This window comes from Cynara cardunculus, unplaced genomic scaffold (assembly GCF_001531365.2).
Source record: "Cynara cardunculus var. scolymus isolate 2C unplaced genomic scaffold, CcrdV1 Un_Scaffold_4422, whole genome shotgun sequence".
NCBI lineage: Eukaryota > Viridiplantae > Streptophyta > Magnoliopsida > Asterales > Asteraceae > Cynara > Cynara cardunculus.
In genome coordinates this window covers 35,001-41,575 of record NW_020201892.1, presented here as the reverse complement: position 1 = coordinate 41,575, position 6,575 = coordinate 35,001, and positions in this window count along the sequence as shown.

The window sequence follows — 6,575 nt, the reverse complement described above, 5'->3', positions numbered from 1 at the left end:
ATGAAATCTTTTAACGATTAATGCGGTTGAAAATATTTTAAAATAAATAGAATTTGAAAAAAAAAAGTTTCAACAATTGTATGTWTAAAACATTTTAATGTAAAATATAAATGAGAAAATAAAAGATGAATATGAAAAATGGTTTTTCTTTAAACTTGGTTTCTCAAGATTCCATGAGGAATAGTTGTTGTCAACCAAACTCTAAAACAATTGCTAAAAACATATTGTTGGTTCTATTAGGAAAAAAACTTAAAAAAGATGTAGAAGACATTAGTTAAAGAAAACCTCTAAAATCCTAACAAAATTAAGAAGAATTGCGTACTCGGATTAATCGTCTCGAAATAAACCTGAAAAAAAATATAATCATTTAAAAAGGGCATGTTGAAGTTTGGTGATGCTACATGAAAAATTGTAACAAAAAAACTTCAAAAATCTCAATAAAAGTCAAAAGGAATGCATACACACATTAGTTTTCTCAAAGTATACTTGAAAAAGATAACCATTACAAAAATATGTTAAAATTTGTTGAGGCTACATCATGGTTTGTAATACTTCCAAAATTCTATCATCAGACGATTAATCGAACCATTGTTGCCATGAAAACTCTAAAAGTGTTGTCAAGAACAAACTCTCCGTTTCATTGAGAAAACTTAGGAAAATCATAGAAGAGAAAAGTAAAAAAAAACAAAATTCTAAAATCCCAACAAAAATAAAAAGGAACGCATACCTGAACTGGTCTTCTCGAAATAAACTTGAAAATAGATTTATTGAAAAATAACAATTTATGAAATGAAAAACAAATCAAATGATGGAGACGGAGAAAAGTGAAATGAAAAACAAATCAAGTGATGGAGATGGAGAAAAAGAGATTGAATGATGAACAATTTATGAAGAAGAGTTAGGGAAAATGAAAAGATTATGTTCATGCAAACATAAATGAATAATCAATGTTTATAGAAATTAAAATGTGAAATTAAAAAAAAAAGATTAAAAGAAGATGAATGGAAAAAAAAAAAGATAAATAAGTTTACAACCTTTAGGAGAAGCCAAGTTATCAACCTTGGTTTCTCCTTTAATATATATATAGATTCCATGAAAGATTTTTCTTTGGAGCACAAGAACCATTTGCAACTTTAGTTTTATGTGAAGGAGCAAATAAAGATTTGAACTTCTTAGACCTGATCTATTGTTTACATTTGGCATTGATGGCAAAAGAATTGTAACCACAATAGTTGCATTGTAAACGTTTTGGGGCTAAGGATAATATATCTGAAAATGTTTTGAATTTTTCAAATCAGCATTCATATTGCATTTCCTCTTAATGAATAAAGCACATTTACAACTACGAGGCTTAGCATTTGGATTCTTTACAGAAGAATTATTTTTGGAAAAATTAGCACTTTTCTTTTGTAAGTCATCTTTCTTCCTCCATTCATAGCCATCTTGCAATTTAGCTTTCACTGTTGCCACAAATAAGAAATTTGAATTCACGGAGGATTTAACAGTTGAACACCCAGATTTTTCAGATTTGGGAGAAGTCTTATAATCATTTTTGGATTTTCTGCCTGAAGACTCTCCAACTTCAAAGATACTTTTATCAAAATTGATTTTATCAATAACAGTAGATTTGATTTGAGGATCAATTTGAGAATGAATCACTGAATTTTTAAAACCTGAACTTAAAGGCTTTTTGATAACCTCCTCAAGCTTCATGATTTGTCTCATTAACTTGGTTTGTTCATCAAAACTGGAATTTAAATCCTTCTCAAGATCATAGATCTTTTGTAAATTTTACTTATCCATTTTATCTGTACAAACAAGTCGCATGGTCAGTTTAGAAAATTTCATCATTAAGCTCTTTAACTTTAAACGAAAATTCATTTTGAACTTATTCCATGGATCTCTTTTCAAATTTCAACGCTGCCTCAAGTTCAGAAATTTGCTTCTCTAAAGCAGAAATTTTAACATTTGAGTTAAATTCGGGATTAGAATGAATTACCCCATCCTGTTGTTCAGAGTCCTTTTCAGTCAAATCAAAATCATAAATCACCTTTGATTCAAATTCAGGATCTGAGTCATATAGCACATTATCAAAAATATCAAATCTTGAAGATTCTTCATATTGTGACACAGATTTTGAAGGAAAGTTAAAACTTCCTATGGGATAAAATCATTCAATTTCAGAATGAGAAAATTCAAGTTTTCTAGTTGTATAACTAGAATTCAAATCATCATATTTCAATCCCACTGTTTTGAAATTCGGTGTTTCAAAACTTTCTTCATCTGACTTACTCATATCATGTTTAGAAGATACAGATGATTCAGATTTCGACTTAACGAAAATTTCTCGACCAGAAGGAATAAAAAATTTAGCGGTCCCCTTTTCATTAAAATCCTACAAAGGTTGTGGGGCCTTTTTCAGAACATCAGACTCAATAAATCTCAAACCTATTTGAGGATTGTAAAATTTTGGATCCTTGGGTTTATTTATCAAAATGTTCAGAGTCTGCTTAGATTGACCTTATTTGTAAAGAATTTCATTTAACTGTTTGATTTTCTTATGTAATTCTAGTCTTTTTTCAAGAAGCTTGTCAAATTTTAATTGGATGTTAACTCTCTCACCCTCTGTTTCACCCAAACTCTTTTTCAGTGTAACAATTTGATTTTTTAAAACTTTTTTCCCTAAATCTTTCAGCTACAGCTCTTTCAGCTTTCATCCTGTCTTTCGGAATTTTAAGTTCTTTGCTCATATATTCCAACTCTTTAATTAGCTCGAAAATATTGTAAGATTTGAATACCTAAGATTCTGATCTGTTGCTTGATATCTTCACATAACTGACTTGAAAATGATCGTTTAGAAAATAATCTTTAACTGGTTTGGAATCTTCATAATGGTGTCCCCCTCCTACAATTTAGCACGGGGGTCCCACTAGAAAATGAAGCACCCCACTTCCCATTAGAAAATCGCTCACCAAATGATACCACTCAACAAGATATCGGTAAAACTGGTTATCGCTCAACAAGGAATCCACTCATGCTTTCGGCGATGAGGGATGCTTATCGGGCAACACAAAGAGCGATGAGCAAGGTTATCGAGCAACAAAGTAGGCGATGAGAGGGTTTATCGTTTAACTCTTTGGGTGATAAGAAAGGTTATCGCTCACCTCTTTGGGCGATGAACCACAAAATACAATCTGCTCAAGGTCATCGGTTAAAACTTTGAGCGATGAAGTCCTGTTATCGCCTATTCTTTAGGCGATGAAGATCAACCACTTAGACAAAAAAATTCACAAATTGATCGATGAGTAGACTTTGAGTGATGAAATATGTTGCTTGGGCAATGAACGATTAGAGCACTTGGGCGATAAAATTTCCACTTGGGCAATGAGCTTATCTTATTGTCCAAACTTTTTTGGGCGATGATGATCCAAGAATTTATTCAATGGGCGATGAGCATGATGAACATCGCTCAATGAATATTCAACAGGCGATGAGAAGGTGTCCAACCAACAACTTCACAAAAATCACCAAAATTGATCAAAACTTCACAATTAGATGAAATCACCTGCACAGATCAGATCAAAAACAGTACAGAAACACTTTTGATGAATTCAATAATGCTAAAAACATATCAAAATGGTCCGATTTGATCAAAATAATCAAAAACAGGTTACAAACTTAAAACCGAAAAGTTTGGATCATTATTACAAGAATTCAACTTCAATTCATATCCAAAACCAATCAAGATTGAATCTATTTGTTCTTATACCAATTGTAGATCTCAGATTCAAGTCTCTATCACAATTCAACACAAGATTAAGAACATAGATTGGATTGAATGTGTCGGCACGTATATTGATAATGTTCAAAGTACAGGATGTTCTTGATTCTCTCAATGATCTCTCAATGTCTCACGTAAATATCTCAATGCTATGAATTTGTTTAACCGCTCTTAACCAACTCTAAACTACCAGCCTATTTATACCTAAAGATTACAAGGAACAAACTAACTACAAAGCTTCAAGACTTACAGTATAAAGCATATTAAAACATATTAAGCACAAGAACTTGAATACAACATTTTTAGACTTAACATGTTCATACATTATCACAATCCTAATTCACATATAAAATCACATGTGAATATATATATATATATATATATATATATATATATGAGAAGAGAGGTTGTTACAACCTAAATCTAGGATGAAATTCACATATGACTATTATACTTCTTACGGAAAGAATCTATCGTGTTGAGAGTGTCATATAAACACAACTGAACTAATGCACTGAATATAATACATCGTCTTATAGCATAATATCAAGCCTGAAAAAATCATCATAGAATTCAAATTCACATATAAACTACTACAATTAACATGAACTACATAATTCAAATATTATATCATATGTGAAATAATGAATATGAACAATATTTTTGATGGACATAATCCATGTATCTCATATCAATTCAAATTCATATATGAAGTACAACAAATATGATCAACATAATAGTTTATTGTATATTTAAAAAAGAGGTATTTATCAACAAAATTATCACACATGAAGCAATTAATATGTATTATACTTCTCATGGACAAAATATATTATGTTTCTTGTCAATTCACTTATGAACTAAAACAATTATCATAAACAAAAGTCATTTCATTCTATGAAAAATCAAAGAAAAACACTAACCATCATGATTAATTTACTCAATATTAACATTAAAAAATCAAACAAACAGATAATTAGTTCAAGATAGAATTTTTTTGAAATCAATATGTGTATAATTATGTAAAACTTTAACTTTTGGAAATCAATGACAACGGAATTACTTGAAACTTAAAACTTAAAATCAATAAAGAACATACCTTCATCTTCATCTTCATCAATCAGATCCTCCTCGCTCAATGTTTCAGCATTAAGATCAAAATCAACCATTTGTTCAAAATCTACGATTGCTAATTACGAGATTACCTTTCATTCAAAAGACATTGATCATTTAATCTAATGGTTAGGATGACTTCTCCTTTTATACACACACACGTACATACATACAGTATATATATATATATATATATATATATATTATGGTTCAAATGAGAAGCTCCAAAATTTTAAGTATGGAAAAAACAATGTCAACCACGGATTAAATTTTGTATTTTCAAGTTTTTTTAACTAATTAAGATAACTAATTAAGATAACCATAAAAAATCAAATATACTAATTTATCTCATTTTTTTCCTATATCAATTGATCATCATCTGTATTCTTTTATCCATTTTCCACCTTGAAATCATTTGTGATTTTATCATCTACAAATGAAATTAAATCTCATATGTGAACACAAACATTGATGTTCTTAATTGGTCATTTGAAATGTAACTAAACGAAAAACATCTTAGCAAACCGTTATCAGACGATGATAACTAGGTGTAGATATTGGTTAATATGTGAACGTTAATCATAACTAATACGTGAATCAACTAAAACTTATAGTTTAGATTCTGAATCAATTTAAAATTCATTATTAAACAAGTGAATTCTAACATAAAGTCACATACTTATAAGTTATACGTGAATCAATTCACGATTTATAATCGAAATTTTGAATCAGTTTAAAATTTATATGTAAATATTAAATTATATATATAATATTATCATAGATCATAAATGAATGTTAACGAAATTCTCGGCTTTAATATGTAGTTTATTTAAATAAAATATTAATTATATTTTAGATAAATTAATTTAAAAGAGAAAATGGATAATATATGACGGTTTTTTTTTTAATTGAGTAGATATAAGCTCGATCTTAGTTGGGTTCAAACATATACCAACTCTGAAGTTAAAAATAGATGTGTTGGAAATGGAATGGTATAGTCAGGGAGCAACCCACTTGTAGGAGTTCCTTTCCTTTTTCTTTTAGAAGGACATGGATTAGAGTGGCATATATATTGCACATGGGAGCTCCACAAACTTCTTTTCTATAAATATTAAAATCAGAATATATATAAAATGAAATTTACACCGATTGTATTGGAGTTTGGTTGCTCATTGCATTCAATAATTATGAATTTATTATTATGTTACGCCTTTATTCATCAAGGTTTGATTCCGATTGGTGTATTTTTCATTTTCATCATTCAAATTATAATCTATGGTTTTAATCTCGTTAGACTTAGAGTCGACTTGATTCTTTTTTATTGGAGCGTTATTTTTGGTTTATAAATATCAAAAATACGTTATTTACATAAATTGTATTATAGTTAGGTTGATACATGACTTTATTATAATGTATGTATGTATATTTTATCCATTTTGGTTTATGTACTTTTAATTAATTTCTAAGTTTTGTGATTATGTTTAGAACGGACCCAAGAATTTTTGGATACGGTAGCACCATATAAAACAGTTGCACCTTCTAAGATTAAACGGTTGCACATTTCACGGACCTAATTTTTTTTACCTTATCACGATGGCACGTGCCACCTAACTGCCCCTCTAGGTCCGTCTACTTTTAATAAAGCTTCTTTAGGGCAATATAAATTGGGTTTCTTTAGGGT